The 24656-nt window shown below is 35.9% G+C and overlaps 1 protein-coding gene across 2 annotated transcripts in view; it reads right to left on the bottom strand.

Annotated features, from left to right (window-relative positions):
• The window catches only part of FGF12 (fibroblast growth factor 12), a 537500-nt gene that overhangs the window by 173492 nt on the left and 339352 nt on the right, over window positions 1–24656 (bottom strand). The window lies entirely within an intron of this gene.

Here is a 24656-nt window from a genome sequence, read left to right as displayed (position 1 = left end):
AGCTGGATTAATAGCCACGCTTCACAAACTAAGCTTCTATTATGACTTGAGATGTGCTTATTATGTCTAATGATGAAGAAGGTGAAACAAGCTAAACTGATAAGGGAAGATACATGTTGCCTCTCAACTGCCATTTCAGTCTCTTAGAGATGATCTTCAAATGATTCTATCATAACATGCATAAAATAAATACTTAATTATAAAAAAGGATATCTTTATGTATCTTTCTTTAAATATCCCAATGGGCTCCAAACTTCCATTAAAGCTTATTTAAAACAGTCCTATTTAAAACTGCACCATGATTTGAAATCTCCAAATGCGTATAAAGAAGTAATATGTTCTGAGGCAAGGCACTAAAATGAGCATTGCTAAATAGCTACACATATTTCTATACCCTTTTTCATTAAATAGCCCCAAGATGTAATTTTAAGGTTCAAATATCCAAAAATACATCACAAAACATTTTTAAACTGAAGCAAAGAGAGGAGGAAAAATTATATTCTATGATTTAAGCATATACCTTTCCAAATGTACCACCTCATTAACAGAAACGTATAAATTTTTAAAACTTGACAATAATAATTTAAAAGCCCAAGCTCAATAACTAAATTAAAATACCACCAATACTAGCAAATATTAATCTTATTTTCAGACTCTTCTGTCATAGCTGGTCTCATGTGGTCAAAATGAATGGTGTTTATATGTGTAGGACAGTTCACAATGAAAATACAGATTCTACTCTGTTTTCACTCCTTTTTCCACTTTTTGCTCCTATACTAGAGTGTTAAAATTTTGTCACACCTCACCAATTGTGCGAAAATTCACACCTTTGTATTACTTTAAACGGAAAAAACTGCAATTCCATTAATGTGTCATGAATCCATTAGGGAAAAATGATTTTCTTTATTTTTTAACCTCTATTAAATCATGATAAAATTGATATTTTAAATAGAATTGCTTTCTAAATAATAGCATTATTGAGATAAAGTTCACATACCATACGGTTCACCCATTCAAAGTGTACAGTTCAATGGTTTTTAGTATATTCACCGAGTTGTGCAACCATCATCATAATCAACTTTAGAACATTTCATTACCTCAAAAAACAACCCCACACCCGTTAGTTGTGACCCATTCCCATTCAGCACTGCATAATCATTAATCAATTTTCTGTCTATAGAGTTCTTTATTCTGGACATGTCATATAAATGGAATTACAGAACATGTTGTCTTTTGTGACTGGCTTCTTTCATTTAACATAATGTTTTCACGGTTTAGCCATGCTATCAGTACTTCACTCCTTTTTTTTTGCCAAATATTCCACTGGATCAATATGCCACACTTTATTCATTACTTGATGGACATTTGGATGTTTTTCTACTTTTTGGCTATTATAAATAATGTTGCAATGAATATTAGTGTACAAAAGTTTCTGTGCGGACATGTTTTCATTTCTCTTGTATAGATACCTGGTAGTGAAATCGTTGGATTATATGGTATCTCTAAGTTAAACCTTCTGATGAACTGCCAGGCTGTTTTACCAAATGGCTACATCCCTTTATGTTCCCACTAGCAGTGTACGAGGGTCCCAATTTCTCCATATCCTCACCTACTCTTGTTATTATCTGTCTTTTTAATATAATCATCCTAGTCGGTGTGAGGTGGTATCTCCTTTGGTTTTAATTTGCATTTCCTTGATGGCTAGTGGTGTTGAGTATCTCTTCATGTGGCTATTGACTATTTGTATATCTTCTTTGGAAATATACCTATTCAGATCCTTTGCACACTTTTAATTGGGTTACCTGTCTTTTCATTTTTAGTTGCAAGAATTCTTTATGTATTCTAGATACACATTCTTTATCAAATATATGACTTGCAAATGCCCCTCCTCTGGGTTGTCTTTTCATTTTTTTGATTGTGTTCTTTGAAGCATATAAGTTTTAATTATGATAAAAGCAATCTTTCCCATTTTTCTTTTGTTGCTTGTACTTCTGATGTTATATCTATACAACCACTGCTTAATCTCATTTCATGATAATTTACCACTATGCTTTCTTCTAAGAGTTACATGGTTCTCACTCTTACACTCGGGTTCATGATCCTTCTTGAGTTACTTCTTTGTACGCAGTATGGAGCTACATACAAATTTCTCTAAAAAGAATAGATTATGCTTGAATATTATCTCCTTAAAGAAATATTCATGGCCAAGTACTTGAGTTCATGATCCTTCTTGAGTTACTTACACTTGAGTTCATGATCCTTCTTGAGTTACTTCTTTGTATGCAGTATGGTGCTACATACAAATTCTTTAAGGAGAACAGATTTTGCTTGAATATCATCTCCTTAAAAAAATTCCATGGCCAAGCAGTCTAAATTAGTTTCCTCTATTATTCTCTGTTACAGAACTATATTTACCTCTTTCATAGCATTGATCCTAAATGATACATTTTCATGTCTTATTTACATGTTGTCTTGCTCTCCCACTACAGTGGAACTGCTTTTCATTTTATTTTCAGTGCCTAAAACAATGTATGCCATATTATCAATTCTAAGGAAATGGGTAATAAATTGTTGGATAAATGGGAGCATGGAAAACTCACTGATTCCTGGATTTTCAGGCAGCTCTACTGAAACATAGGCAAACACACCCATGCAAAGTCAATGCAATAGCCTTTTCCATGGTGGCTTTCAGTTCCTTCACTATTTCTTATGGTTCCCTGCAGACGGACCTTTTCATATCTAATGAAATAGAAGAATGAAAGTTGAAATATTACTACTTATTCCTTATTCATCTTCACCCTAGCTATGGAAAGAAATTTCTGAGGAAATATCCATCAATCTGCTATGAAAACTCAATAAGCAGAAAGCTTCTGTCTCAAATCTCAGATGAGTTTCAATTTATTTGAATCTGAATAAAATAGGTAACATTTATTCCCTCTAGTCTCTTCTGAGAAGTTCATAAAATTTCCAACTAGTATTTATAATAATTCACAAGATCACATGCAACCTAATAAGACTACATATGTGTACCTATTCTTCAGTCTCCTCACTTGTGTTATTTCTCTCTCTCTCTCTCTCTCTCTCTCTCTCTCTCTCTCTCTCTCTCTCCCTCCTCTCTCTCTCTCTCTTTCTCCCACTCTCCTCTTAAAGTCTTACACCATGTACATTTAGATTACCAATCTGGAGAGGTCTAGCAATTGTCAGATACCTACCCAGTATCCATTTTGCCCTTCCTATTAACAGAATCTAGGTTTTCATGGATACAGCAATATAAAGAGCTTAATATCAGAAACAAAAACCCAGACATTTCTCTACACTCTTTCTACCTAGGGGTAATCATGTGACACAGTTCTATCCATAAGTAGATATCACTGGAACTTCTGAAAACCTGTGCTTTCCAGATAGAGGCACCATCTCTTTCTCTGTGCTCCCTTGCACTGCTCAGAATGTACGTTAGCTGGTGATAGAGCAACATTCTACCATGAGGAAATAGCCAAATAAATGTAAAACCTTGACCCTCATGGTCCTGTTGAGCTAACCAATGACCCAAAACTCATAACTGTCTATCTCCAGACTTCTGGTTATATGAGAAACAGGAGCCTCCACTCCCTTTAAATCCCTTTTAAGGTGTCTCTTTTACTTATAGCCGAGCTCAGCTCCTGATTGATACAGGAAAGTGAACTTAAGAAAATGGTCTTTAACAGTTGGTCTTGGGAAGTAAAGTCACTTGAGGGAATTTTCAAATAAGTCAGTGAGATTTTGTGCATATATTAACACTTCAGATGACCTACTGAGTCCTATGCAGGATAGTGTGTAAGATGACTGCATAACTATTGCCCAAATCTCTATCCAAGATTCTTCTGAGAATCACACAGTATTCTCAACAATTACACTAGGACATCAGGTATAAACTAGAACCCTCCTGGATGAACCACCACATAGTGACCTCATGGGAACCTGATATTCTCAGTGGCCTGAAAATAAAATTTTCTTTCCAGTTGGAGGTGGCCGAAGTATATGTCAGTTTGGCATATGAATTTCTGTGTATCTAATCAATTTCCCCCATTTCACTACTAGATTTTTAAATTTTAGGGCACAGAAACACATTTTAGGTACATCATAAATGCAGTAGGCCGCAGGCTTTAAGTCTTCTCAAAACATAGCACTTTGTGATCTGTCTCTGTCTGCCATCATTCTCATTTAGCTACCTATCACGGTGCTTTGTTCTTTTTCACAATACTGTCTTTTCAAAGAGCCAATTTTTCTGCAGACTTGGTCATAAGACTGACCTGCCTCTGTTTCTCTGCTTCACTACACCTAGATTCCATTCAAAGCTCAATTGATAATCCTCTGGTTTTCTGTTTGCATTCAGCACTCAGAATTTCATTCTCCTGTCCCCACCCCCCATAAGTCTAAGAAAATCATGGCGTACAAACACATTTTATGCAATATATTTCCCTCCAACTGAGCTATATAAGGAAACAGTTTGAAGGAAAGTCCCCAAAAGTTGAAAAGCTGGTTTATCCTTGGGGGGACAGGGGTGTTGAAGAAAAATTTATCCATAGCTTTAGATTTTTTATTGTTGTTACAAACCCAAAAAAACTTTTATATATGAAAATTAATAATTCTCACATTGGCTTTGGAGGACAAGCCAGGGAAGGCAGAACTAATAAGAACAGGGAATCTTTGAGGGGAATCAGGCTAGACAAGAAAGTCATAGTAAAGTCATAGCTCCTCACAAGGAGGCTACTGGGTAATCATTCAGCAGGAATGACATAGAGCAAATGGAACTTCAGTTTCCTTGGAAAGTCTGACTACTCTGAAAATTATTTCATCTCTTTATCAGTTCACAAGGTTAGAAAAAAATATACAACCCAATCTGGTTCACACAAGAAGGGTAATTATCAGCTCATAAAACTGAAAACTTCAAAGGTAAGACTGGCTTCGGGTACGTCTCCACGTACAGCTTCAAAGGATGTGAACGAGACCTGGTTTCTCCATCCTTTCACCTAGACCTCCTGTCTTCTGAATGTTGAGATCATTCTAAGGATTTCTCCTTGTGCTTTCAAAGTGACTGTAATCTTTTTATCCTCTCAGTTCTAAATCCAGCTTTAAAAAAAGCCAACTCTCTTTTAACAGATAAAGTCAAGTCTTGGGCCTGAAGCTAACTGGCTCTAATTAAATAAGAAATTCTCAAACACTCTGCAACCAACTTTGCATAGGCAGGATGGCAAAAGATATTGGATTAGGCAAACCAGGAATCACCACTGAAACTAAGAGTGGAATTAACTGTACCTGAGCTTTATGGATTGATGGCAAGAAATTGATTGAGGATACACCGAGCATCTTTATTACTATGTCTGTTACTATTAGCACTGCTGCTGCCATGGCTACTTATGGCTAACACTGAGAACTGACTATGTATTAGGCACAGGGCCAGAGCTTCACACGCATCATTTTATTTAATCCTCACTATAACCCTATAGAGCAGGCATTTTCATTATTATCTCCATTTTACATATAGGAAAACTGAGTCTAGACAGGTAAGAAATTTCTACAATGGCACTAAGAAAGTAGGTTCCAGAGCTATGATTTAAACCTACTTTTATTTCCAAAGCTCGCATTTTTAAGTACTGCTTAATACTGCCTAATTTGCTAATGATTAAAAGAACACAATCTGAAAATTTTGGATGTATGACTACATGTTGGCCTAATATGTCTAATGGTAAGGTAGAAAGGGAAAATACAAAATTCAGTATCATTTTCAAATGATTCAACCAAAGGTCCTCATTAGTGCTGCTCTTAAAAGCTTAATCCAATTTTATTATTCAATAAAAATTGTTACTGGAAACACATATGCTAATTTTTACAATTAAAGCTAGCCCTGGAGCTAAAGTCTGAATATTTAGCAGAAGTTATAAACTCTTGGAATAAGACCAATACCACTTACAACTGAAAACATCATAATAAGATACAAATGGATGCTTACCATTATTCAATCCTTATTGAAATTATAACTAATGACCTGTAGATTCTTTCTAAAGAAAGGAATCATAATTCCAACAAAAAAAAAAATTCATGGCAAATGTTTGCAAGCAACAACTGCCAGATTCTTGAGCTGGCAGGATTCCATGTTTTCTTTATTTTCAGTTGAAAAGAATACCCCAGTTCAGTTCATTAATATATATGAGAGTGAAAAAAATACACAAAGTAAATAATTCTTTTCCAAGTGCTATAGCCAATAAAACTTAATATAAAAAAATAAATGCTATAATATTCAAAGAAACCAGGAGTATATGGAAGAAAAAAATTAAGCAAACGACCTAAACTAATACTTAACAATCTAATTGCTGATCGATGGTCAGTGATTTGGCCTTTGACTTCAGGTGACATTAACTTCAAAATTCTACAATTAATTTGGCATTAATGGCAAGGTGTTTGCTCTCGCTCTCACTCTTGCTCTCCTTCAACGTTAGGGACTTTTCAGAGATATCACTTACCCCAGACACAGTTCTGCATATGCCTCAGATTTCAGAATATTCCATAAAGAAGTCAGTTGTTGAGGAAACGCAAATTCCAAAGTGGGTGACTATTTTGTACCCCTATTCTAGAAATGTTTCAAAAATATATTTCTTTCAACATGGAGTAGAAATCTTTCACTGAGAACTGTATTGACCAGGTGGCTTCCCAGGAAGATGTCCTGGACCATCGGTGACCCCCATCCCACGCCTCTTTCATAAGAAGTATTTAGTACAGAAAGGGAAACGTGACAATATTAGCTCTTAAACCTACAACAGAGTATCAGCCTCAGTGCAGAAAAGCAGCATAAACAATGATTCCTCTAGAAAACTTTTGATGTTTTAATAGGACAGTCATAGCCTATTCCAAGTTGAACTACTTAACAGAACTAGAGGGTTTGTAGAGTCACAATCAGGAAAATTATTACAAAAACCATAAGGCCAGATGGCCAATGAAATAGTGCCACAATTAAATGGCATAAAAGGCATCGATGAATTGATTCAACCAGATATTAACAGAGACCTTTAAGTGGGAACTGCAGTTTTCAAAGCTATGGGATAGATATGAGATCTAACTTCAAGGAGCTTGAATCTGGTAGGATAGAGACGGCATAAAAATGAATAAATCTGACAAAAGGAAGAAAGGAAATATACAGATAAATATCTTATCAAAGCAGAAAGTGTGGAAGTAATTTTTAGATGCGGAAACTGAGAAAAATTGTATTAGGTCCGGTGATGGGAAATTTTGGACATCTATGATAGTGGGGAAGCACAAGAAATCAGAGAATGAAAACAAAAACAAAACAAAATAAAACAAAAACCTCCTCATACAGTTTCTGTGAAAATTAAATACAAATCTAAAAGCCCTTTAGAAACAATAAAAATTAAACAACTATATTATTTGTGTGCCGCTATGACTATCACTGTTACAGCTACGCTCGTGACAACTTAAACTATGACCTATGCATTAAAACACAGATTGACTTAAAGAAATCACTTTATCACTGATTTAGCTTCAAATGTAATTGGCATGGGTTAAGGCAGTGTTAAACAATAAAAATTCATGTTCATGTAATTTTACCTTAGTTTATTCCTTTGTTGAAATAAAAATTATTATTAGGCCAGAACATTATCAATACCATTGTTTTAGGTTTATAAAGTAAATAAACAATGAACCTTTTCAAAACATGTTAATCATTATTAATCACTAAAATGCCAATGATATGTGTGGTAAGTGCCTCAAACTATTCATTAAAAAGATTCAATAGTTTTGGCCTGGTTACAAGTTCTCGACATGTTTCAAGCTATTCAAATTGCACTAGTACTATTTCCTAGATTCAAATATCAAGGCTTCTAAGTTGTCCAAACCACTGAGTTATATTTTTCCTACCCAAATAATGATATTTCAGATGTAACTCTCATATATTTCTTTTCTTTCAACATTTTCTTTCCCAAAGCTGGAGTAAGAAGATAGATGGGAGGCAGAATGAAGGTGTTTAGTCATCTCGGACTGCTATAACAGCATAGATTGGGTGGCTTAAACAACAGACATTTATTTCAAACAGTTCCAGAAGTTGGAAAGTCCAAGATCAAGGTGCTATCAGATTTTCTTCTTGATGAGGGCTTTCTTCCTAGCTTGCAATCTACCATCATCTCACTGTGTTCTCACGTGACCTCTTCTTGTGTGCTCAATTCTCTCTTCCTCTTCTTATAAAGGCAGGAATCCCATTGTGGGGGTGTCACGCTCATGACCTCATCTAAACCTAATTACTTTTTGGACATCATCAAAATGGTGGCATGAGATGAGCCTCTGGAAATCTCCACTGGCATTTACAACAAATTAAACAGTTATAACTCCACAAAGGACTCCCTGCACAGCAGACAGGCAAGACAAAGAGACTCACTACTGAATTCACCTAAAGGTGGGCAAATTGCGCGAGCAGGGGAGGATGGAAGGGAGAAATGCAGAGATGGGGCTGCAGGGGCTCAGGAAGCAGAGATAGCTCAGAGCTCTGAGCTCGCTGCATCTCGGAACTACCGCAGCTGCGGGAGAGGGAAGAACTCGGACTGCTACGACTCCGTTTATGGCCCACAGGGCTGAAGGGACAGCATATAACACGGCTGAACCCAATGTTCACTGCAGAGACCTCGGAGCAAAGACTGAGGGAAGAAGGCTGAAAACGGTGGTTTAAGCCCTCACTGCTGCAGAGAGCAGAAGCCATACGCACTGAGACTAGCAGCCCCCTCTCTACCCTCCCAGAGCTCGCCCTGTCTCCACCTGCCCAGTGCTAGAAGAAGAACAGTAGCAGTGTCAGATAAAAAAAAACAGAGTATTTGCAGTTCTGAGAACTGTGGTCCACAGACACAGATTTGAAGCCCAACTAGTTCCCGCAAAGGGGAGGGAGCCGTGGAAGCAGGGCTGGCTGCGGTGGTAGTCGCCGCCATTGTTCTGGACCACCTCTCACAACCTACCCCACCCCTGTCCCCACCTATCTGGGTGGATCCCTGCAGGAGTAAACAGAACTGCTGAAACACATGGGCTCTGAAACTGGTGCAGGAAGAGCTTAAAACGTCAAAAGCTCTCCACATCCCCACACGGACATGGCGCCCTATGACTCAGGCGAACTGTTAACAGAGGAGAAGCCTGCCTTCCAGGAAATCCCCTCATTGTGTGAGAAGCTGGAATAGTGCAGAGAAAACATAACACTACAGTGTGAGAGAGGAAAAAAGGCTGCAGTTAGAGAGAAAATAAAACATTCTATCAACACGTATTGGAAAACAAAAGAAAGACGTATTCCTATCAACCTGTTGCAGAACCCATTCCTGTAGATGTCCAGGAAGAGAAATAATAAATCATTAATTGCCATGAAAAACCAATGCAACAAGACAGCTCAGAAAGAAAGTGAAAAGTCTCCAGAAAATGAACTTAAAGATATGGAAATATGTGACTTAAATGACAGAGAATTCAACATTGCAGTTCTGAAAAAACTCAACGAGATGCAAGAAAACACAGAAAGTCAGTTTAATGAACTCAGAAACACAAGCAAAGAACATGAGCATTTTACGAAAGAGATTGAAATTTTAAAAAAGAACCAAATAGAATTTTTGGAGATTATGAACTCAATAAAAGAAATTAAGAATGAAATAGCCAGCTTTGGTAGTAGAGTTGACCAGATGGAGGAAAGAATCAGTGACATCGAAGATAGAAACCTGGAAGTTACACAGATGGAAGAAGAAAGAGACTTGAGACTTAAAAGAAATGAAAGAACTCTACAAGAATTTTCTGACTCCATCAGAAAGAGCAATAGACGAATAATGGGCATACCAGAAGGAGAAGAAAGAGAGAAGGGAACAGAGAATATATTCAAACAAATTGTCGATGGGAACTTCCCAAACTTGTGGACAGAACTGGATCCTCGAATTCAAGAAGCAAATAGAACACCTAATTACCTCAATCCCAACAGGCCTTCTCCAAGGCACATTGTATTGAAGCTGTCTAAAATCAACGACAAAGAAAGAATCCTCAAGGCAGCCAGGGAAAAGAAGACGGTAACCTACAAGGAAAGCCCATTAGATTATCATCAGATTTTTCAGCAGAAACTCTACAAGCCAGGAGGGAGTGGAAACAAATATTCAAACTATTGAAAGAGAGAAATTATGAGCCAAGAATAACATATCCAGCAAAGATATCCTTTAGATATGAAGGAGGAATAAAGACCTTTCCAGACATACAGAAACTGAGGGAATTTTCTAATACACAACCTGCACTATAAGAAATACTAAAGGAGGCTATTCGACCACCATCAACAGGGACAATTTGTGGCAACCAAAACATAAAAAGGGGGAGAGTAAAGGCCTGAACCGGAATATGGGAATGGAGAAAGCAAGCGTGCTGAAGAAATTGGAATACCCTAATATCAAACTTTCTTTTACATAAACTTAAGGGTAACCACTAAAAAAAAAATCCAGAACTGAAATATATGCTGTAATAAAAGAAGAAACAGAGGGAAACATCATAGAATATCACCACACAGAAATAATAGACAACAACAAAAAGGCAAAGAAACAATGGAGACACAACCTTACCAGAAAACTAAAGATAGAATGACAGGAAATCCTCACATATCAATAATCACCTTAAATGTAAATGGACTGAACTCACCAATAAAAAGGCACAGAGCAGCAGATTGGATCAAAAAACTAAACCCAACCATATGCTGTCTCCAAGCGACACATCTCAGCTACAAGGACAAGCATGGACTCAAAGTGAAAGGGTAGAAATTGACACTCCAAGCAAATGGTACCCAGAGAAAATCAGGTGTAGCCATAATGATATCAGATGAAACAGACTTCAGGGTGAAAAAGATAACAAGAGACAAAGATGGACATTTCATAATGGTAAAGGAGACTACACAACAAGAAGACATAACAGTCATCAATATTTATGCCCCCAATCAGGGAACACTGAAATATACCTAGCAACTACTAACAGAACAAAAGGGAGAAATTGACCAAAACACAATTATACTAGGGGACCTAAATACATCATTGACAGCTATGGATAGGTCATCCAAACAGAAAAAAAAAAAAACAATGAAATAGCAGCCCTAAATTACACATTAGATGAAACGGACATAATTGACATTTATAGAGCACTTCATCCTAAAACATCAGACTACAAATTTTTTTTCTAGTGTACATGGAACATTCTCAAGGATAGACCATATATTGGGACATAAAACTAGCCTCAGCAAGTTTAAGAAGACTGAAATCATACCAAGCATATTCTCTGATCACAAGGCTTTGAAATTGGATATCAACTGCAAAAAGAAAGCAGGAAAAACCACAAACACAGGGAGATTAAACAACATACTTTTAAAGAACGACTGGGTCAAAGAAGAAATTAGAGGAGTGATCAAAACATACGTAGAAACAAATAAGAATAAAAATATATCCTAAAAAAAATTTTGAGATGCAGCGAAAGCAGTTTTAAGAGGGAAATTTATGTCATTACAGGCCTATCTCAAGAAACAAGAAAAATCCCAAATAAATAACCTCACATTACACCTTAAAGAACTAGAAAAAGAAGAACAAATGAAACCCAAGGTCAGCAGAAGAAAGGAAATAATAAAAATCAGAGCAGAACTAAATGAAATAGAGAATAAAAAGACAATAGAAAAAATGAATGTGACAAAGAGCTGGTTCTTTGAAAAGATTAACAAAACTGACTAACTCTTGGCTAGAGTCGCTAAGATTAAAAGAGAGAAGACACTACTAAACAAAATCAGAAATGAAAATGGGGAAGTTATAACGGATGCCACAGAAATACAAAGGATGATCCAAGAATACCATGAAGGACTATATGCCACCAAATTCAATAACCTAGAAGAAATGGACAAGTTCTTAGAAACATATATCGTTCCTGAAGAATTAGAAAATCTAAACAGACGGATCACCAGTAACAAAATTGAATCAGTCATCCAAAACCTTCCCAAAGGAAAAAGTCCAGGACCAGAAGGCTTCACTAGTGAATTCTACCAAACCTTCAAAGAGGATCTAATACCAATCCCGCTCAAACTCTTCCAAAAATTGAAGAGAGACACTACTCCCAAACTTATTTTATGAGGCCAACATTACCCTGATACCAAAACCTGGTAAAAGCAACACAAAAAAAGACAATTCAGACCTATGTCTCTGATGAATACAGATGCAAAAATCCTAAACAAAATTCTAGCAAATCAAATGTAACAATGCATTAAAAACATTATACATCACGACCAAGTGGGATTCATCTTAGGGGCACAAGGATGGTTTAACATATGCGAATCCATCAATGTGATACATCACATAAACAAAATAAAGGACAGAAATCATATGATTATATCAATTGATGCAGAAAAAGCATTTGACAAGATACAACATCCATTTATGATTAAAACACTTAATAAAATAGGTATAGAAGGAAAATACCTTAACATAATAAAGGCCATATATGACAAACTCTCAGCCAATCTCATAATTAACAGTTAAAAACTGAAGCCTTTTGCTCTACGTTCAGGAACACAACAGGGCTGTCCCCTATAACCTCTGCTTTTCAACGTAGTGCTGGAAGTCCTTGTCAGAGCAATAAGGCAAGAGAAAGAAATAAAAGGCATCCAAATTGGGAATAAACAAGTTAAATTGTCACTCTTTGCAGATGACATGATGCTATTTATAGAAAACCCTAAAGACTCCACCAAAAAGCTATTACAAACAATCAACGAATACAGTAAAGTTCCTGGCTACAAAAATCAACGTAGAAAAGTCCATTAAATTCCTATATACTAACAATGAAATCTCAGAAAAAGAAATAATAAAAACAAATCCTTTTGCAATTGCGGCAAAAAGAATAAAATATCTAGGAATAAACTTAACCAAGGATGTGAAAGACCTATATGCTCAAAACTATAAGACATTTTTAGAAGAAATTGAAGAAGACACAAAGAAATGGAAAGACATTCTGTGCTCATGGATTGGAAGAATCAACATAGTTAAAATGGTCATATTACCCAAAGCAATATATAGATTTAATGCAATCTCCATCAAAATCCCAATGGCATTATTTAAAGATATAGAACAAAAAATCATCAGATTTCTTTGGAACCACAGAAGACCCCGAAAAGCCAAAGCAATCCTAAGATAAAAGAAGAATGCTGAAGGTATCACATTCCCTGACTTTAGCTTGTACTACAGGACAACAATAATCAAAACAGCATGGTACTGGCAGAAAAACAGACACATAGACCAATGGAATAGAACTGAGAACCCAGAAATAAAACCACATGCATATGGACAGATAATTTTTGACAAAGAAGTAAAAAACATACAATGCAAAAAAGACGTCCTCTTCAATAAATGGTCCTGGCAGAATTGGAAAGCCACTTGTAAAAGAATGAAACTGGACTGCTATCTGTCACCATGTACCAAAATTAATTCAAAATGGATCAAAGACTTAAGCATAAGACCTGAAACAACAAACTGCACAGAAGAAAACATAGGTACTAAACATATGGACCTTGAGTTCAAAGAGCATTTTATGAATTTGACTCCAAAGGCAAGAGAAGTAAAAGCTAAAATAAATTAATGGGACTATATCAAACTTAAAAGCTTCTGTACAGCAAAAGAAACCATCGACAAAATAAAGAGGCAACCAACTGAATGGGAGAAGATTTTTGCAAACAGTGCCTCCAATAAGGGGCTAATATTCAAAATATACAAGGAACTCATGCAATTCAACAACAACAAAAAAAAAAACAAATTCAAAAATGGGCAGAGGACCTGAAGAGACATTTCTCCAAAGAGGACATACAAATGGCAAATAGACATATGAAAAAATGCTCAATTTCACTAATCATCAGAGAAATGGAAATAAAAACCACAATGAGATTATCACCTCACCCCAGTTAGAATCGCTATCATCAACAAGACAAATAGCAACAGGTGTTAGAGAAGCTGTGGAGAAAAAGGAACCCTCATACACTGTTGGTGGGAATGCAGACTGGTGTAGCCACTATGGAAGGCAGTGTGGAGGTTCCTCAAAAAATTACAAATAGAATTACCATATGACCCAGCAATCCCTCTCCTGGGTATCTACCAAAAAAATCTGAAAACATTTATACATTAAGACAAATGTGCTCCAAGGTTCATTGCAGCTTTATTTACAGTGGCGAAGACATGGAAACAAATAAAATGTCCTTCGATAGATGAATGGATAAAGAAGTTGTGGTATATATACAGAATGGAATACTATTCAGCGGTAAGAAAAGATGAAATAGGACCATTTGTGACAACATGGATGGATCATGAGATTATAATGCTAAGTGAAATAAGTCAGACAGAAAAAGCAGAGAACCATATGATTTCACTGATATGTGGTACATAAACCAAAAACAACAAAAGAACAAGACAAACAAATGAGAAACAAAAACTTATAGACACAGACAATAGTTTAGTGGTTACCAGAGAGTAAGGGGGGTGGGGGATGGGAGATGAGGGTAAGGGGGATCAAATATATGGTGATGGAAGGAGAACTGACTCTGGGTGGTGAACACACAGTGGGATTTATAGATGATGTAATACAGAATTGTACACCTGAAATCTATGTAACTTTACTGACAATTGTCACCCCAATAAACTTTAATTGAAAATAAATAAATAAATAAATAAATAAATAAATAAATAAATAAATAAATAAATAAACAAATAAACCTAATCACCTCCCAAAGACCTCACCTCCTAGTGCCATCACATTAGGGGTTAGGACACATTAGTCTATAACAGGGGTTTGGGGCTAGAGGCAGAGTCAGAGGAGTATATTTATACAACATGGCATTCACTGCAATTGGACAGCTGTGTGTACAGGTTAAGAATTTAACCTCACCCAAAAAGAGCTCTGGTGTTTGCCCTTGGCTTTTGGGAAGTAATACTTGTTTGCCTGAAGTTCTTGGGTTAATGGAGAGTAACACTATGATTTAGGGTTAGGACTTTGGGTCATGCAGTATCAGTTGGCCCGGATCCTACAACAAGGCCAGTCATTCAATCATGCTTATGTAACAGAGTCTCAACAAAAACTATTAACACCAAGGCTTGAATGAGTTTCCTGATGTGCCATCCTCCACGTGTATTACCATGTATTAACACCAGGAAAATAACACATGCTGACTCGGTGGGAAAAAGATAACAGGAACTCTACATTTGGTACTTCTCCTGGACTCTTCCCCATGAGCTTCTTCCCTTGGCAGATTTCAATATGCATCCTTTCCCTACAAAGGGTATAGGGAAAGCAATACCTTTAGCAATACCTGAGTATAGTAATAGCAATACCTTTCAGTGAGTTTTGTAAGTCCTTCTAGCAAATTATGTAAGCAAAGAGTGGTTTTAGGAACCCTCCTTACCAAACTTGCAGTTTATGTCAGAAGTGAGGGTAGACTGTACACTCTAACGCTGTAATTGATCGAAACTCCTTGCAACGGGTAATTATGACGGTAAGTAAAATGGTAGGAAGATAAGAATCTTGTCTACTTTACCCAACTGGGTATGCCCACTATATAGTGTAATACCTGACATGTAGTAGGGCTGCAATAAATATGTTAAATGAATTTTAGCTTTGTTGAGACTGATTTTGAGGTCAAATCAGCATTTATGGTGTGGTTTATAAGATAACTAATGTAATCATAGTTACCCACCTATTCATGAAAATTGGTCCATCTTTTCTTGGAACTGGCAATTCTTTAAAATTCAACAAGTCTTTAATGAGAACCTCACAGTTAACGCTGTGATTGGAGGGAATATGTGGCTCAGATAGCAAAGGTGAATATGATAATTCCTGCCCACCAGATAAAGAGAAGCCAAGTGCAGTAATATTAAAGGAAAAGTAGCATCTAATTCTTATTGATATGGGTAATGGAGAGAGGTGATGTATGGGTTAACGTTTGAGCTGAACCACAAGGAAGGTTAAGAATTACATAAGTAGAGAACAGAAAAAGGCAATATAATAGCATCGGCAATGTGGCTATAGCAGCATCATTTTTTTTGTAATTAATTTTATGACAATTGTAATGACAATTGTTAGTAAAATTACATAGATTTCAGGTGTGCAATTCTGTATCACATCATCTATAAATTACATTATGTGTTCACCATCCAGAGTCAGTTCTCCTTCCATCACCATATATTTGATCCCCCTTACCCTCATCTCCCAACCCCCCACCCCCCTTACCCTCTGGTAACCACTAAATTACGTTCCCCAGATTAATTTTCAAAACCCCGTGGCCATCTTTTGGTTACTGATTGTTTTCTAATCCCCTCACTTTCCCCCTTACCCCCACCCCTCCCCCCGCACATCTAGCAACCCTCAGTTTTTCCTCTTTGTCTCCAAAACTGTTTCTGATTAGTTCATTCACTTATTCTTTTCTTTAGATTCCGCATATAAGTGAGATCATATGGTACTTATCTTTCTCTGTCTGACTTATTTCACTTAGCATAATGTTCTCTAGGTCCATCCATGTTGTTGCAAATGGTAAGATTTCTTTCTTCTTTATGGCTGCGTAATACTCCATTGTATAAATGTACCACAGTTTCTTAATCCAGTCATCTACCGATGGGCATTTCAGTTGTTTCCATGTCTTAGCTATTGTGTATAGTGCTGCAATAAACATAGGAGTGCATAAAGATTTTTGAATTGGAGTTTTGGATTTCTCCGGATAGATACCTAGGAGTGGAATTAATGGATCACAGGGTAGTTCCATTTTCAGATTTTTGAGATACCTCCATACTGTTTTCCATAGTGGCTGCACCAATCGGCAATCCCACCAACAGTGCACAAGCGTTCCCTTTTCTCCACATCCGCGCCAGCACTTGTTGTTTGTTGATTTATTGATGATAGCCATTTTGACTGGGGTGAGGTGGTATCTCATTGTGGTTTTTATTTGCATTTCTCTGATGGTTAGTGAGGTTGAGCATTTCTTCATATGTCTGTTTGCCATCTGTATGTCCTTTTTAGAAAAATGTCTCTTCAAGTCCTCTGCCCATTTTTTAATTGGGTCGTTTGTTTTTTTTGGAGTCGAGTTGAGTGAGTTTTTTATAGATTTGTGATATTAATCCCTTATCAGATATATCATTAGCAAATATCTTTTCCCATTCAGTAGGATCCCTTTTTGTTTTATTGATGGTTTTCTTTGCTGTGAAAATATTTTTTAGTTTGATGTAATCCCACATGTTTATTTTTTCTCTTACTTCCCTCGCGTGAGGGGATATATCAGTAAAAATCTTACTCCGGGTAATGTCTGTGAAGTTTCTTCCTATATTTTCTTCTAGGTATTTTATGGTTTCAGATCTTACATTTAAGTCTTTAAGCCATTTTGAATTTATTTTTTATATGGTGTAAGGAGGTGGTCCAGCTTCATTTTTTTGCATGTGTCTGTCCAGGTTTCCCAGCACCATTTATTGAATAGACTGTCTTTACCCCATCGTACATTCTTGCTTCCATTGTCGTAGATTAAATGGCCATATAGGCATGGATTTATTTCTGGACTCTCTATTCTATTCCATTGATCTATGTGTCTGTTTTTATGCCAGTACCAAGCAGCATCATTTTTATCCTTTGTATGACTCCATACAATAACTATCTAAAATATTTTATTACCAATTTTTTAATCACAGTTTGAAAATAATCTAGCTTTATAACTTTATACCACACAATGCTTCTCTGCAATTGTTTTATGTATACAAGGTTCAGTTCAAACTACTTAAGTATAAAAAGATACCAATCTTTTAGTAAATACCAATTTTATAGTAAATTTACAGAGGATGACAGAAAGAGGAGATTCATTCATGCCCTACCCTCTCTGTAGATGACGAAAAGATGTCCCCTCCATTTACACTCAAGTACCTCTAAGCACTGCAATAATTTGAGAAAATTTAGATGGTTTTACAAGCTTTTTCAAAATGTGTAAACCTCAAAAAGAATGAAACATCAAAGGATATTAAATGTAAAATCAGTTAAAACTGGTTAAATAGTAAAAATTAAAAAATTAAAGGTACCGTGTGAATAAGGTAAAATTTGTAGGAAAATCTGTCTTAAGAGATTGTGACACATAGCAGTATTTCCTGAACTATTGAAGAAGGTGTTTCAGGAACAGAAGTTTCTAACGTTAGTGAGCTTTTGTTTAGGAAAGTGATACCCTCTAGAACTTTCACTATATATTTTTTAAAAGTATTATTTCATGCCATTAAAAATTATTTTAGACTTTCTTTCAAAAAGGCACAATGAGTATAAACTTAACCAATTGGGCAAAAGACTTATATACTGAATACTACAAAACATTGCTGAAAGAAATTAAAGAAACAAATAAATGGAAAGACTTCTTGTGTTCATGGACTGGAAGACTTAATATTGTTAAAATGTCCATACTACGCAAAGCATCGTATAGATTCAATGCAACACCTATAAAAATTCCAGTGGCATTTTTACAGGAAAAAAAAAAATTCACATGGAATCTCAAAGGATTGTGAATAACCAAAACAATCTTGATAAAAAAACCAAAGCTGGAGGCCTCACACTTCCTGATTTCAAAACATATTACAAACCTACAGTAATCAAATGAATGTGGTACTAACATAAAGACACACATACAGATGAATGAAACAAAGAACTCAGAAATAAACTCACATGTATACGGTAAAATGCTCTTCAACAAGGATAGCAAGAGTACACAATGGGAAAACTGGAAATTTATGTGTAAACAAATAATGTTGGACCCTTACCTTATGTTATATATGAAAATTAACTCAAAATAGGTAAAAGCAGGACCTGAAAATGTAAAACTCCTAGAAAAAGACATAGAAGTGCGAGATGACCTTCACTGTGATACATTAAATGGAGTCTTAGCATTATTTCTCCTCTAAAACATTATATCTTATGATAGTAACGTATATTTCATACTACTTTATATATTGCAAAGCACATTTACATTTGTGACCTTATGTTATATGTTTTTATTTAATAAATATTGAATGATTACAACGGGTAGAATGTTAGGAAAAATAAGGCTTATTTACACAAATAGAAGACATAAATGGTATTGTTATGTCTAGCATGTAAGCCTAGTCTTGCTCTGCCAGGCTTCTCCCCACATCCCCTTTCTCACCTCCCCAGCTTTATCTGTTATGTCCCCTAACTTGGTTTCTTTCGCTTCCCTTCCTAGAAAATCGTTGAGATCTTTTGAGCGGAGTGGAGTGGAGCAGGCGGGGCAAGAAGCTCGGGCAGTGCAGTAGGCCCTAAGAGGAAGCCTCTAACTCTGCCTCTGCTGCTGTTTGGAGTCACCTACAACTTTATTCTTCTAAATGAAAAGGAATGGGAATGACAAGTAACTAACAAGATTTTGCCACTGAATATTGTGATGTGACTGCAGCAGTTTTATATTTGAAATTCAACAAAAAACAATTGCATCCCAAACAGTTAAATATGCAGGTCCAACAAATGAAGGTATTTTTTTGTAACTGCCACATTCACTCCGGATTAAATTGGACAATGATTTCTTGGATATGACACAGGCAACAAAAACAAAAATAAACAAGTGGGACTGCATGAAACTAAAAAACTTCTGTATGGCAAAGGAAAAAATCAACAGAGTGAAAAGGAAACCTACAGAATAGGAAAATATTTTCAAATCATATATCTGGTAAGGAGTTAATATTCAGAATATGAGTATATAAAAAACTCCTACAACTCGATAGCAAAAAATAAATAAATAAATAAATAATCAGCAAAGGACTTGAACAGACATTTCTCCAAAGAAGACATACAAATGGTGAACACGTACAAGAAAAAGCGCTCAGCATCACTAATCCTGGGGAAACACAAATTAAAACCACAATGAACTACTACTTCATACCTGTTAGGATGACCATTATAAAAAAATGAAATGAAACAAAATGAAATAATTAAATTATATTAAACAAAACGTGTTAGTGAGGATATAGAGAAATTGCAACACTTGTATACTATCGGTGGGAATGCAAAATGATGTACCTGCTATGGAAAACAGTATGAAGTTTTCTCAAGTAATTAAATATAGAACTACCATGTACTCTAGCAATTCCACTTCTCATTATATATCCAAAACAATTGAAAACAGGATCTCAAAGAGATATTTGCACACTCAGATTTATTTCAGTATGATTCACAATAGTGAAGATATGAAAATAATCTAAATGTCCATCAACAAATGAATGAAGAGAATGTGGTATACACATGCAATGGAATGTTATTTACCTTTTAAAAAGGAGGAAATTCTGCCATATGCTACAATTGGATGAACCTTGAAGACATGATGCTAAGTGAAATAAACTAGTCATAAAAAGATAAATACTACATAGTTCCACGTATATGAGATACCTGAAGTAGTCAAACTCAGAAACAGATGGCAGTAGAATGGTATTTGTGAGTCTGCGGGGGAGGGAAAAGGGAAGTTGTTGTTCAGTGGGTACAGAGTTTCAATTTTGCTAGATGAAAAATTTCTAGAGACCTGTTGGATACCAATGTGCATATAGTTTACATGACTGTAATATACACTTAAAAATGATTAAGATGGTAAATTTTATGCTACATGCTTTTTACCACAATAAAAAAAATATAAAAGGGGAAAAGGGGCATGAGTTCAGACTATAATGCACCGACTTAGCTCCAAATAGATAGCAAGGATGAGTAAAATATGAAAATATAAGGCCTAAATGACATAGCCAGGATCAAAGAAAGCTAAGCACCCATACTGGATGGAAACACCAAGCACTGAGCAGGTCACAGCGTAGGCCTACTGGTCTTCAGTTACTGAAGGAGGCCATGTCACCCTGAGTTCTGCTCTTCTCAGGTCAACAGGAATAAAAGCCCTCTGTAGGATCGAGGGCCAGAACCAGGCTACCTGCCCGTAACAATGGCTGGGATAGTTTTCCTGCTCCAGTTCTAAAAAGTCTGAAATTTAAAAAATGCAGCTACTATTTTAGGCAAGATGCAATGATAGGTGTAGCTTCACAATGAGAGAAACTAAACCATGCCACCCCCTAGCCTAGGCCTCCTTCCCTAATCCCAGCGTTACCCCAGGACAGGAACCTTGAAATGACTCAAGATCCTACTCTAAACGAGGGTTGATGGAGACTGGATAGAGACAATCAAAAAATTGCTAGAAAGAGAGGGTAGACCTCAGAGGAAGAAGGAGATGTGAGAGAGGAAGAGAGGGAGAGAAATGAGCCTGCAGATCAAAATTTCAAACACATGAAGAACTCATTTTAAATTCTAATATAATCTAAATCCATTTCTAAAAATGGCAGCCAACAAAATCCACAATTGAAACATGAATTCATTACAAAAGAAATTAACCTTATGGAAAAGTATGACAAAGTATTATAAAAATGCTCAGAGAGAAAAATGGGTTAATGACTTTTTGTAAAAAGAGTCAGGTAGTAAAAACAGGAAGAAATAAATCAGGAACAAGTAAATATTAAACGGAAACTAATAGACATCCAAAAGTGAAAAATATATTGAAATCACAAACTAGATGGTATGAATTTTAGAGTAGATAAATTTGAAAATTTCTAATGTAAGTTATTCAAGTACTATCAGTACAAGAGACTGGAAAACATGATATATAAATAAAATGTATGTGTGTTAAGAGTTTAAAATTTCCAGAATTTAAGAATTATGATTCTTTGAATTAAAAAGGAATTCTGAATTCCTAATAAGAATGATTCAAAACTAGACACTATAGTTAACTTGTAGAACATGACTTATAAAGAGAAAAATATCCTATAGATTACCTACAAAGGAAAGAATATTAAACTGACATCAAACTTTTCACAGTCAACAACAGATGTCAGAAGACAATGCGATATAAAAGTGCTGGGGAAAAATATTGATCTACTTACAACTGTATAACTACCTGAACTGCAATTCAAGAATGAAAGTCAAAGAAAGGCATTTTCACAGATACCGGGACGAAGTGAAATCACCATCTACAGACCCTCACACACAAAACGAACATTTCATTTAGGGAAAAAAAAAAAACCTCAGAGAGGCCGAATTTAATACATACACACAAAAACAAAAGCTATATGCACAGAAATCAAATTGGAAATAAGGATGAATGGAGGTGTTTACCAAGCCAGAAAACGTTTTCAGATCTATCAGCTGTTTGGAAGGAGGATAGAACACTAAAAATATTTAGCAAACTATATACTTACGTATGTATTCTTTTAAAAAAAAGGGCAAATCACTAAAGGAATAGAATTACAACCTACATTTACAAACAGATGAATAAAAATAGATCAGAAAAAAGGTTTCTGTCTAACTTATTTCATTTAGCAAGATAATCTCAAAAGTGAAATAAGTCACACAGAAAAAGTTGAGACCCAAATGACTTCACTCATATATGGAATATAAAACTGAAATCAACAAACAAGACAAACAAACAAAAAATCATAGACACAGACAACAGTTTAGTGGTTACCAGAGAGTAAGGGGGAGGGGAGCAAAAGAGGGTAAAGGGGGTCAAATATATGCTGATGGAAGGAGAACCATATCTGGGTGGTGAGCACACAGTGCGATATATAGGTGATGTGTCATAGAATTGTACATTTGAATCATGTATAATTCTACTAACCAGCGTCACCCCAATAAATTTAATAAAAATTAAGAAACAAGACAAAACAAAATGTTTCAATAATGCAAGGAAATAAAAAAAGAATATAGAAGCAAAAAGGTACATAAACTACAATGGTAAAAACAAATCTAAATGAGTCCACAATCTCATTAAATACATATGAATTAAACTCACCTGCTACAATATAGATTTGCAGAATGGACCCTAAAATTTTAGCTCTGTGCTACCTGACAGTCACTCTGTCTTTACCACTCTCCTCTCTCCTGGTGGTGGTGGTGGGGGTAGGAGGGGATCAGAAGGAACAAGGGAATTCATTTCTGGCTTAAATATGAATAAAAACCAGGTAAGCAACACCAGATAAATGATACCACTTGTGAATTTCTCTTGGATGCTACGTTTGCTTCTTGAGGACCTCTTGGGTTTGCCCTCAGCCACACACCCTTCTCCCACTTCTTCCCCTCATATACTCCAGTTATGGCGCTTATTGGTGTGTCCAACTATATGTTTCACATAAAGTAGGAAATTGCTTTGCAAATAACTTCAAAACTTAATATATACCAAAACACCTCAGGAAACCTTCTGTTAACAGCCTGTTTTTAACTCACTACAAGGCTCTTGGCTGTGCCGTGCTCTCCTACCGAGGCATACCACACAGTAGTAGTAGGAGGTGTGATGAAGCCTTGACACCCAATTCTTTCTCAGGTCTGCCTCCCCAACATTGGCCCCCTTTAGTCTTGTAACAGAATCTTCAGGCCTATGACCACTGTTTAAAATTAAAAGCCAGCATTTATTCCTATAGTCCTATCTAGAAAGAGAGTGATTTTGAAAGTAGGAACCCTGATGCTCTACGTCAGGATGTCATGCTAATAATTAAAGGAAAATTGTTCCCAGTAGCCTTGTGCGACCATAAAGAGGGAACAGCGTTGTGATTTTTGGTACGAGGTAGGCTTGATTTAAGTGAAGAGGAAAACTGAAAAACCTAGGGACCCAAAACAGGTAACTAAACAAGTGACTACTGGCTTTACTAAGGTGTTATCTCCTTTACAAAACAGCATCTACAGTAAAATTCTCTCATCAAGAGTATCTTAAAACCTCTTCCTATGGGCTCAAGGCACACATCTCTGAAAATGTTGTGGAGTATGAGGTTCAGTCATCTCACACTGAATACCCAGGCTCCTCTCCCAGGAACTTTGGGGTTGTATCCAACACGGTGACCCCTCCCCACCTCTGTCTCACACACACACACACACACACACACACACACACACACATGCTTACCCTTCTACACAACTGTCACACGCTTACACCACCACTGCCAGACTTTTTGTGTTTTCCTTCTTCCCGGACCTTTGCAAACCAACTGTAGTCCAAAGATGTGAGCTCTACCGTTTTTGTGGAATTACAATCTGAAGTATAAGTTTTTAAATAAAAGTCAACAATGACCTTCTAAATATAAATGTAATATACTCCACCTTTAGCTGATTACCTGATGACTGACTAAATTCTTAAATCAATACTATCCTAAAATCATCTCCATGTTTTAGTTGGTAGTACATTCAAATTTTTAAAAAAGTTTAACAAGCTAGAATTACTCAAAATAAAAACGATCTTTTTCTTATTTTAATTCTTACATTTAAAACATAGGCTCACAATAACTGGGCATTAAGAACTGTTAGAATTATGACACACTAAAGATGAAAGCCCATAGTTTTGCCCAAAAATGTATTTACCTTTAAGTATTATTTTCAGTAAGAACTGTTGAAAATTGTCTACGTACACATCTAGTATACAAATTCATATTTAGATTTGAATATGTTCAAGACTAAAACAGTAACTTTAGTAATTCTAATATGAATGACAGATGTGTTACTGGCATAGTATACCAAAGATTCAGTTAACTGCATATTGAAAGCGTATAACAGAAGTTATTCAGTAACTAATTTAG

The sequence above is a fragment of the Rhinolophus ferrumequinum genome, chromosome 2 (genome assembly GCF_004115265.2).
Source record: "Rhinolophus ferrumequinum isolate MPI-CBG mRhiFer1 chromosome 2, mRhiFer1_v1.p, whole genome shotgun sequence".
NCBI lineage: Eukaryota > Metazoa > Chordata > Mammalia > Chiroptera > Rhinolophidae > Rhinolophus > Rhinolophus ferrumequinum.
This window is presented reverse-complemented; position numbering and strand designations above follow the sequence as displayed.